The sequence below is a fragment of the Melitaea cinxia genome, chromosome Z (genome assembly GCF_905220565.1).
Source record: "Melitaea cinxia chromosome Z, ilMelCinx1.1, whole genome shotgun sequence".
Classification (NCBI taxonomy): Eukaryota; Metazoa; Arthropoda; class Insecta; order Lepidoptera; family Nymphalidae; genus Melitaea; species Melitaea cinxia.
The window spans coordinates 3,166,484-3,179,322 of NC_059424.1; positions in this window are offsets into that span (position 1 = coordinate 3,166,484).

Genomic DNA, 12,839 nt, shown 5'->3' on the forward strand with positions numbered 1-12,839 from the left:
AAGAATAATTAATATACTAATTAACTAATTAAATACCCAAGACAACAAAGTATGAAGTTAAAATAGAGCACACGCCGTAAGAGATTAAATTTTAATTTAGATAAGGAGTTTAAAGATCATATTAATGCAAGTATTTGCATTAAATTAGCTGCCGCTAGTTCGTTTAAATAAACACCAATTTGTAAAGTCCTGTTTGTGGAGCTGATGCTGTCTGCGTATAATAGCATTTTAATTCAATCAAGTATAAAAGGTCGTTAAAGTGATTTGAACACTTATAAATATTACTTATTTGCATTTTTTACATTAGCATTCTGAGCAAATAAAATACATATATAAATATGTCTTACATACACACATGATCGTTGTTCTCGGTAGTTCTAATGTAAGCAACAATATATTTTTACACACACGCACACACACACACACACACACACACAAATATATATAGATATAGATATATATTATTAAACTCAAACTCTGAGTGGAATTCGAATCGGCAAACCCCGAAGCAGAAACAGCTTTCTGCGTTGAGGGTTGTAGATTCGACTCGATTTGAGTTATTGAAATTTGCGCGAACATTCTAGTCACACACGCATACTGTAATCTAATAAATAACAGAGTAAAATCGCATGTCAAATTTGAGCGCCCACGAATCAGGAGATGATTTATAAAAACAAGATATACGAGACGTATAGGCCATATATTTATGGCCTGTGCGTTTGTTTTGTGTGTGTTTCCGGACCCTAGAAACTGGATTTCACCAAATAACAGTAAGTCAAACTACTTTTTATCATTAGGTATATCCCAAACTTTTCTAATGGTCCCAGTATTATTTAAAAACCTAACAGAAAAGACATGTCAATAACACTTAATAGGTCACATGTTATTCGGTAAATGTAGAAAAGTAAGTCAAATCTGCTGACGCTGTGGTAACTTCACGAAACGGACAGAAACACGCTTGTTGTTGAATACGTTAAAACGTTTTGTAATAGTGGAAACCAATTTAAACAATGGCAATGCTCGTGTCGCACGCTTTGTTACATGTACGCGGTCTAGTCAGGAGCTATCGCTATTCATGAAAAGACTGAACTTCGAAATAGAAAAAAATCTGGAACCGTTTTCGTTTAACGAAGTTCTAAATTTGATGTAAGTAATTAGTAAACAGCCCGTTAAGTAATGTAGTAAGTCCGCCAATTGTACTTCACTGTCTGTAACTATCTTTATGCTTTGTTTGTAATATATTTGTGGTGTACAATAAAGTATAAAATGAATAAATAATAATAATAGACAGCTACATTAGTTTTAAGAAATTAAAAAAAATTATCAAAATACTTATAATTAAATAGTTAGCGTAATTTAAAAAAAAAATGTACTTAAATTTTTTTGTAACTAATTTTTTTGTTTAGTTATTTTATTGTGTAATAAGAAATTGTTTCCACAATATTGTCATTATAACACAAATAATTGTGTTTGCTCGCAAACGAAAAAAAACCGACTTCAATTACATCGACGAGTAATACAACGTAGATCGACAAAAAAATAGTCAAGTAACTACGCGTTATCAAAGATTACTCAAAAAGTAGTTATCAGATCTCAATAAAATTTTATTATTTATTACGCGATTAAATAAAAAATTATCAAAATCGGTACACCCAGTAAAAAGTTATTGCGGATTTTCAAGAGTTTCCCTCGATTTCTCTGGGATCCTATCATCAGATCCTGGTTTCCTTATCATGGTACCAAACTAGGGTTATCCCCTTTCCAACAAAAAAAGAATTATCAAAATCGGTACATCCAGTAGAAAGGTATGCGGTATAATACAACGAAGGTCGACGAAAAAAGCGTCAAGTAAAAACGCATTATTAGATATAACTCGAAAAGTAGTTGTTCGATCTCAAATAAATTTAAATGGGACCAATTGGCACACATCACCTTTCGATTAAAACAAAATTTATCGAAATCGGTCTACCTGGTTAAAAGTTCTGATGTAACATACATAAAAAAAAAAAAATACAGTCGAATTGAGAACCTCCTCCTTTTTTGGAAGTCGGTTAAAAAAACCTACGATGCTAAGGGCAGTAAAAAGTTTTTATTACAAATCGGACTGTTTAGTTATTTTACGAGTATATGTTCCAGTTAATTTGAAATCTATTGAAAACTAGAGTTCAAAGTTCGGCTTAATATCTTTGAAAATAGACAGCCTGCAACTGATGTCTGTGTAGCACTTCACGGAACTTCCAAACTCATATGCTTGACTTGTTCAAATGTTTGTATCTTAGTTAACCGCTATGTGTGCTTCGGGTCATGAAACGATTTTTTTTTTGTTTCTATACGTAATATACATATAATTCTACAAATATTGTAGTATTTTTCTAAAAAATAAGCTAATGTAATTTACATTTTGAGATTCAGTGACTCATTGCAAGCAAGAAAAAACAATTAATGGCTCAGGTAATCTTTGCAAAGCGAATTCCAAAAATAAAAGCTTGTTTCTTCTTACTTATTAAACTGCACAGATTAAACAGAGAAAGGTCAGTGTTTGTAAAAGTTAAATTAGCATATGTTCTCGGCGACAAATCAGTCCTATGTGTAAGGAAAATTTAAATTTTATCTATACTTAGTAAAGAACTAAATAGTTTCTGACCTAAAAAAAATTTTTATCACTGAGAAAGGTGAACGAGTGTGCTTTAGACCACGCGACTGAAGTAAAACTTACGAAAAGTAACGCTCTTTGTTTCTATCTTCACTAACTTATATCTCCCTCTCAACTTCCGTTCGATATGCCCGAACGCACCTTTCGTAACGCTCTCGTCACGTATTCACCAGCTTACTTCCCAAGTCAAGCGTGCGTAAAGAAGGTTTTTTTTTTCAAAATGATGTACGGATGAAGACGCGCGTGTTGTCTTTTAAACGATATAATTGTAAAACATGAAACCAAATTCCATTAAAATCACAATGGCGTAACACGTAGATCGTGATAAATAGTATAATTGGTCATGTGCGTGTTATGTCACGTCAGCTAGCTTGAACGTTTGATGATTTTGACAGCCCTGGGGAATTGAAGAGAATGAAATTAAAATATAAAAATTTGTGCCTCAATTGTTTATCTTAAAGTAAGGGCCTTTTTTATTTATTCATCACATTTTATGAGGTATAACATGAAGTTATATAGTTATATAATCCTCCTCAATACGTAGGCTGTTTGTCTGTAAAATAATTCTTTACATAAGCCTCCTAAATCGTGAGATTATTATATTTTAACAAACAAACTCTCCCGCTGTATTAATCTATTCAGACAATATAATTTTATTTTTATTTTAAATGTATACGTTGTTTTTATGTCAAGACACGAATGAATGAATGATAAAACTGTTGTATTGTTATTGTTTGTCTAATTGACTGTTTTACCGTAATGACCGTAAAATTCTATCAGATTTATGTCACTGTAAACGTTCCAACGTGAATATACGTTACGATTCTTCCGATTTTTAACGATAATTTATTCAACATCAATAAATCAATTTGGGGACCGGATAAAAGAGTTGAATAGAATAAGGGGTGGCCTTTTTCATGTTATCAATCAAAAGATGGTTAAGGATTATCTACGGATATGTAACACATGGTAAAATGTAAAATTGTATCGCTGACGTGGATTTTAACTGAATCCGTTGAAATATTCTCTCGTGAGAAATGATGTAATGGCAACACTGCACGTGAACGTGACTATTGGCGATATTTTTCAAGTAAATAGCCCATCTTAACCGGATCTTTCAAGCGTTATGATTTATTATAATTTTTGTCGTACAGCAATTTTCCATTGACTGTCTTTTATTATTTTACTAATCAATTCTTCATAAATAAATATCAGAGTATTTTATAAGATGATTATGATAAAGTTAGATGGTTAGTTCTTTCCAGTTATGAAGTATTTAATGCAGTGAACCAATTTGGAATAAATGTACTCGGCTTTCAAATGAAAGTTCGTCGCTACGGTGTATTTACAAGGATTAGCGGCGAATCCACCATTGTCAGCGTGCTCCGACAAAAGTTGGTCTTAAATGCTTTATTCCTTGCACAAAGAGTGATTCATCATTGTAACGGTAAAATGTGTTTACGAAGTAAAACATTTAGTCTAAAGCCTAATCGGGTTTGAAGTCCGACTGCATCTGAATAGAAGTTTAAGCGCAAACATAAATCCCTTCAGGATTACTCAGGTCGTGATATCTTAGTTAACTGTCTCGCTTGGTTAGTGTTAGACAAATGCTTGAAAATGTTCAAAAACGATTATAATAAAGTTGGATGGTATTTAAAATGAGGTTTTATGTTTTTTGAACACGGTGCATATGCGTTTTTTTTAAAACCCCAATATTTATTATCTGAAAGGCCGATAGTATTATACTTTGTGTAAACGATAAACGTTATTTTTTATTTATATTAGTGATATAAAATTTTACCACGTATCGGATTATTTTTAAAAACGTACATAAAATACGTGCGGCGTATTGTTTAATTTTATTGAAACTATAATGTTTCCTAAAACAATTCGTTTTTATATTTTTATAATAATGTTTTCCTTTTTTTTCAAATATGTATTCGATATTTCGGCAGCTAGACCTGTTATCAAAAAATAATTTCAACTCGATTTTGCTGCAGGCCGGTGTGATGCACTTAATACATTTTTCAAAAGTAGTAAAACGAATTTCATATGTCTAATTTCTGTCTTGACTTTGAGCTTTTTAATTAATTGTAACGTTATTTATTAAAAATATGACGAGATATTGTCGTTCGTTCTTTCAATTTTTCAATTTGAAGACAAAAGAAATCTTGCTTTGTTTGTTTGCAATAAGAACGATTTCTTTCTCTTCTTTTCTCTTCTCTTGTATTAAGTATAAAGCGCGCTAACTATGTACTATTAATATCACTAAAATATACGCACTTCAGGTGTACATGATAATAACTGGGACTAACGGCTTAACGTGCTCTCCGAGGCACGTTGGGGAGACCCATAAGGACTGCACATACACCCAGACTATGGCAACATCTGTATGGCCAATACAAATTTTTGGTTTGTGCGTGGATCGAACCCGCAACCGCCAGCGTAACAGGTACAATCCATGGCTGTGACCGTTGCGCCAACGCGTCGTCCACCAAAATATATTTTTTTATAAAATGATACCTACAAAACTTGATTTAAAGCAAAATGCAACTCCAATATGGTTCCAGAACGATTGGATTCTTACTGAAATTCGGCATACAATGGAACCATTGAAAGTTAGCCAGTCACGATTCAAAATGATCAGTTTGATCGAACGTTCCATCGCAGATCTCTAAATTGACCAATTCTATAAACGATGCCGGACAAAGGATCTGAGTTCGAACACGCAGATATGTATGTGAAATATAATGTTATAACAATGCGCTTTGTTTTACAGAGAAAAAAAGACAAAATATACAAAATGTCTATGTCACTTGATGTGATCGATTTCTATGACTTTATTTTTCGTGTAAGTTTTGATAGTAACAAATATAATACACGTATTATAATAATTAAAATTAATAAAGTGAATTATTAATAGTATCTGTACACTGCGAATTTTCACATTTTCAGCGTCTTGGTTACCCACTGTCGACTTTATAGGCCACGTGCTCTTTGTCTTTGAGGCTTTGTGTCTCTTAGCGGACGATTTGCGGATAGATTGATGATCTCTTGGTGATCTATGAACGTAAAATAAGAAGATCCGTCTGATGGACGAAGCAATTAACCTAATTTAACATATTGTGTTAAATAAAATCCCACCAAAAACATTTTCATGTAAAATGTTGCCAAGACAACGTTTCGTTACTACCGGCTGCCGATGTTGTAGATGACGACTTTCCTGTCTCATTTATATATATATATATATATATATATATATATATTTTCTCTTTTTATTTTTATTTGTATTATTCACCTTACGCCCACGTGAAGGTAGCGAAACGGCCAAGCCACATATTTTGACTAAGGTGTAGAGTTTGTGAAGTTAGGGCTTGTAGAGTTAGGACGTGTAGAGTTAGAAGCTTGGCTCTACATGAGATCTGATAGCTTTTTGACAATGCGAGCCATATGATCTCGTCTTGGCAACATTTTACACGAAAATGTTTTTGGTGGGATTTCACTTCTTTTTGTAAGTTGCTTATGACAATGTTATAGCTGCATTTTAGCTCCAACACATTTTATACCATAAATATCATCCAATCTTCACCATATTCAGTTTAAGCACGCTGTTTTTGATTTTATGTTGAACTGATATGCAAACGGACCTCCGCCAAAACTTAAATACCAAAATTACACAGTGTAAATTTTCGACCTAAACTAATAACCGACTTTTATTTTTTATGTATTTTATTATTATTATTTATAACAAGGAGTAACTAGAAGTCCCTTTATCAATTTTCAGACCTCTAGCATCAAAATTTGCGGAAGTCTCATACAAAATTCCATCCCCTAGTTTACGGAGTTGGGGGGTAAAAGTTCCAAGTTTGAGAATTTTTTTCTTGTTTGTGTACTAATACTAGGTTACATACCCAATTTCAGCTTTCTGGGACTTCAGGAAGTACTCTAAGAATTTTGATGATCATCAGTGAGTGACGAAATCGGGGTTTTTTAGGTATCAATAAAATCTAAAGTATAAGAGCTATGTAATTGAAACTTTATATGTTTTATAAGTTTACTATTGATATTATATTCCAGATTTTTTTCTATTTCGAAGTTCAGTCTTTTCATGAATAGCAATAGATCGCTACCTTCACGTGGGCGTAAGGTGAATAATACAAATAAAAATAAAAAGAGAATATATATATATATATAAATGAGACAGGAAAGTCGTCATCTACAACATCGGCAGCCGGTAGTAACGAAACGGCCAAGCCACATATTTTGACTAAGGTGTAGAGTTTGTGAAGTTAGGGCTTGTAGAGTTAGGACGTGTAGAGCTAGAAGCTTGGCTCTACATGAGATCTGATAACTTTTTGACAGTGCGAGCCATATGATCTCGTCTTGGCAACATTTTACATGAAAATGTTTTTGGTGGGATTTCACTTCTTTTTGTAAGTTGCTTATGACAATATTATAGCTGCATTTTAGCTCCAACACATTTTATACCATAAATATCATCCAATCTTCACCATATTCAGTTTAAGCACGCTGTTTTTGATTTTATGTTGAACTGATATGCAAACGGACCTCCGCCAAAACTTAAATACCAAAATTACACAGTGTAAATTTTTGACCTAAACTAATAACCGATTTTTATTTTTTATGTATTTTATTATTATTATTTATAACAAGGAGTAACTAGGAGTCCCTTTATCAATTTTCAGACCTCTAGCATCAAAATTTGCGGAAGTCTCATACAAAATTCCATCCCCTAGTTTACGGAGTTGGGGGGTAAAAGTTCCAAGTTTGAGAATTTTTTTCTTGCTTGTGTACTAATACTAGGTTACATACCCAATTTCAGCTTTCTGGGACTTCAGGAAGTACTCTAAGAATTTTGATGATCATCAGTGAGTGACGAAATCGGGGTTTTTTAGGTATCAATAAAATCTAAAGTATAAGAGCTATGCAATTGAAACTTTATATGTTTAAACATTTTTGAATATCATATCAAAAATTGACCGCTCCAGCGGGGTTCGAACCCGCGTCTCCGACTGACCGTGTCGGCGCTCTAGCCAATTAAGATATGGAACGATGTACCCGCTAGAGCGAAACTTTTGATGATGATTTTTATTTTCGGTTTAAGCGAAATTACTTTATATGTTTAATAAATCCGCTATTGATATCATATCCCCAGAATTTTGTTTATCTGGTATAATCCAAACCCAAGTTATGAGTGTTCAAAAAAACGACGAAGCGCTTCGAGAAAAGATAGGTAGTGCTTTTCGTTTTTTTTTTTTTTTTTTTTTTTGTTTCGTCTTGGCGGGGGCACTACCGTGCCCCCAGATAATTTAAAAAATATTTTCTAAAACAACTTTTGAAATTTTTAGCAACTAGGACAACATACAATACGCCTCATTATGTGGTGAGTGATTACCGTAATTAGTAAACGCCTGCACCATTACCTACATTAATTACCATTGCAAGCGCGTTACCGAACCTATCTCCAATCCTCCCTTGCAGTTCTGGTCACCTTATACACCACAGGTACACAATACTGCTTAAAAGCAGTATTATTTAGATGTGATCTTCTGTAAGGTCGAGGTTCTTCCCTAGTCGTCTGCTCCATTTTTTTGAGCAGGATATTTCCTGCTGTGTCGTACTACCTCAGTTGATTCAATATAATTTTTTATTATTTATAATTAAGTTATTTTTTTTTTGTTGCCGCATTCGTTAAGAACAAATATAAACAATTTGCTTGAATATACATTTTTATTTGTTTGTTTGTTATTTAGCTTAAATATAATAAAACATTTCATGCTATCTCCTTGTTAAGCAATATAGCGCTTACAAAAATAAATAGATAGCATTGATTTCTACGAAATTATCATGGCTACGTTTACTCTTGTCTCGATGGTAATGAAAAGGGTTTGTTTGCTATCGAGATTGGTGAGTTTAAATCGGTAAAATATTGAAGATTAAACAAGTATAAAATAAATACTGTGATAAAGAAATTTTCTGCGAATATTCTAACGATTCCGGTATTAATTGATTTTTATGATACATACGTATAGCGTCTATGTAAATAAAAATGAAGGATTGAATTATATATATTTTGAGTTCGTTATTTGTTACGATAAGCTTTGTATAAAGGAAATTATATATTAATTATTAATATTATAATTATTAATATATATATATATAATAAAATCGTAGGAAAGTCAAAACTGTACATTAAATATTTTTTTAAAATAATATTTGGGGTGTGATTTATAATCGATATCGAAGCCAAAAATATAGTTTTTAGAATTTTTGTCTGTTTGTCTGTATGTATGTCCGGGATAAACTCAAAAAGCACTGCATGGATTTACTTCAAATTCGGCACGAATATTATTAAGAAGTCGGGTCAACATATAAGCTACATAATATCACGCTATCACCTACGGGGAACGAGCAGTGAACGTTTATTTCTTTAACGCATTCTGTAACAACGTGTATTTGAATGTTGTTGTTACCATGCTATAAGCTAGCTTCACACTATAAATAAAGACATTCTGTATTATCTATTAGTCTATTTAGTATCAGCATTGCACCCGTGCGAAGCCGGGGCGGGTCGCTAATTGTTACAATCTAAATTTTTTCAAGGTAAATATGAGTTTTTATTATCGTGAACTGAGAGTACTTGAAAAACTCAGACTTGTAGGTATCCATTTTATCTGTATATAAATTAATAAAGTTGAAGAGATTTCAATTTTTTGTTTGAAGATGTTTATGCCGGAATTTGTTTAATCATCTTATATATAAAATTCTCGTGTCACAATTTTAGTTAACAAACTACCTCCAAAACGGCTGGACCGGTTATTATGAAATTTTGTATGCATATCGGGTAGGTCTGAGAATTGGCCAGCATCTATTTTTCATACCCCTAAGTTATAAGGTGGGTGATTAAGGGGGTTAATACATATATGGTAAAACAACGTTTGCAGGGTCAGCTAATCTAATATATAAAATTCTCGTGTCATGGTGTTAAACATTGAACTCCTCCGAAACGGCTCGACCGATTTTAATAAAATTTTGTGGGCATATCGGGTAGGTCTAAGAATTGGCCAACATCTATTTTTCATACCCCTAAGTTATAAGGGGGGGGGGGATTAAGCGGGTTAATAACATATATGGCAAAGAAACGTTTGCGGGGTCAGCTATATGCTATATGTTGTTTTATAAAATTCTATTTTCAATTTTCATTTCAGCTACATGCTTATCAGGAATAGTTTACAGTTTATGATATATAGATCTACGACAATTACTCATATTTACTAGGTAGCAGAAATTAACATATAATTATTTTATCAAACGTAATAAGACTCGACACGGCTAGGCCATGAGATATGTCATCTAGTTTACCTAATTTTAACGAGTTAATTGCTTAAAAAATATCCATTATGATATAATGAGTAATTCCTCATATATTACTATAATATACTATTGTAGTAATGATGAAAAAGATGATAAATTTTTGAGATATTTGAGTTTTTTTTATAGCAGTAATGAGTTGGTCAAGCAGAGACTAAGGTACCAGCGTAAATTCTGAAGTAACAAAACAATAGTATCGAACAAACGTTAAAGACGGAACTCTAAAAACATTTTTTTCTGCGGAAGTGGAACTACGTTTTTATTTCAAAACTCAATACGTTACAATTTTCCGCGGATGCGTATCCCCGCCGGTGCGGAAAGCTTTACAAGCTATGCGGAAAAATTCTTAGCATGCAGCTAGAAAATTCGTAAACAATTTTTAGATGAATCACGAATTCCAATGATGATAGATATTTTGATTTTCTAGTTCAAAGCTAAATATGCACCCTGTTTAATTGTTAAGTTTTCGACTGTATAAAAGATATGTAAAACTTATTTCAAAATATGATATGTTTAATGAAATGTCATATGAAATTGATATTATTATTAAATTTAGGTAGGTTAGGTTAAATGGTAGGGCACAGCAGGAATTTCCTGCTCAAAATATGGAGCAGCCCGACTGGGGTAGTACCTCGACCTTACAGAAGATCACAGCAAAATAATACTGTTTTCAAGCAATATTGTGTTCCTGTTGGTGAGTAAGGTGACCAGAGCTCCTGGGGGGATTGGGGATTGGGTCGGCAACGCGCTTGCGAAGCTTCTGGTGTTGCAGGCGTGTCTATAAGCTACGGTAATCGCTTACCATCCGGTGAGCCGTACGCTTGTTTGCCGACCTCGTGACATAAAAAAAAATATGTATGTTGTAAGTTTACTTTTCAAATGAATAAATATAACTTTAACATATTTATTATATTATACTAGAATGTAAATACACCTGTTATAGTATTTTTTTTTTACTATTATTATAATATCTGTTTTTATAAAAGCAGTGACATTTTTATCGATCATGGTGTAAATCAAACATGTTGTCTAGATCTGTATTAATAATTTTTATTATAGTGCTGAGAAAGACATGTTTACCTAGATGTTGCCTTTGATATTCTAATGAAGTTGTCAGAAGAATCAGTTTGACAATATTAAAAAATAAAGAGGTATTGATTGAAAAATCCGATATCTCGGGTCTTTTAAAATGAAAATTGAAGCAAATTCTGTATAAATAAAATACTTAAAAAACTATTCACCTTTGACCCACAAACAACAAGTTTATCAGTGCTTAGACTGACACGCCATATATTACAAAAGTATCAAGTACAAATGTATCAAGACCAAGATTTCCCCAAATTATTTAAAAAATTGATAATTTGAATGCAGTATTTTGGTAATTATCGTTTATTAATACGATAAGTATAAAACATTCAGATCGCATTTCTGAAAGTTTTTTCAATTCAATTTCAATTTCAATAATTATAATTAGTGAACATTTCGTACTTAACGACCCCAAATAGGACGAAGCCCTGAATTGGGTGTCGGAAAATACACAATACAAAATTAAGGCACAGACCGTGACAATTTGGAAGTCCTATTCAAATATTGTCTTGAGGAACAGCACAAATCTTACAACACAAACACCTAGTCACCCAACAAATATCTGTAAGGCTACATAGATAGAAGATATAACCCGTGTCCACTAGTGCAAGCAGTCAGCTGCTACTATCAACTATCATTGCACCAATACATCTTTACTTTAACTATTGCTTGAACCTTTGATTTCAGATACATTACACTTGATACTAAATAGTTCAGATACGTACAAATCGCGGTAATGTCATGTTTCTAGAACGAGTCATTCGGTAAAGGTTTCTACATATTTTCGAATACACTTGCTGCCTCCGATCTTGGAATATGCAAAATAAGTGAAATAGTGCCGCTGCGCGGCGCAGATATTACGGGTTTGTTACACCTGTGTCTCTTTTTCTGAAAATAAAATATACTTTCCAATAACTCCGGTATTTTTTTTTTACTTTTTATATGTTGAAATTTTTTTGTTCAAATTAAACTTGTTTTGTTTGTATACAGATATGCAGTAAAATTTAATAAATTTCAATATCAATGTTAATAGTAAACCTTATATTTAATAATAGGTTGGCGAAAAAATCTTATCGTACCTCTTAGTAAAAAGTTGAAATAAAATCTTTTTGGTTGTATTATTTGTTTTAACTGGCTGGTTTTGGTACCATGAAAAGGTGACACCTGAAAAATTAAATTAAACAGAAAAAAAGGTTTCTCGCCACTTTTTTTCATTTGTTTTTGTATTCGCCAAAAACTCCTTCACGCAAAAACTAGTTAGAGGAGTTTTATGAAACTTAGGTAGCTAGAGCTCTAGAATAAGACATACGCTACTTTATCTACCGATATTTATACGGGATTCAAAATCACGCTAGTGAAATCGCGACGTACCTCTCGCTAGTTAACTTACAGGATGCCAATGAACCGTATATTGTGAAATATTTAAACGGCCTAAAAAGTAGCGTGCTCGATACATGTTGGTTGCATAATTTTCAAAATGAAATACACTAGGGGATATTCCAACCGTAACGCGGCTAAAGTAAGTCAATTTTGCAAGCAGTTTGTTAGCGAGTTAGTGAGAAATTGTGGATCGTTTATGACTTTCAGCCGCTGTGCTTGGAGCTGCTCGATTACTCGATATTTTAAAGCATTCTTTAAAACTTTACTTTCTTAATTATTATTATTATTATTTATTAAGTTTTTGTAGTAAGAATATCTTAAAAACAAA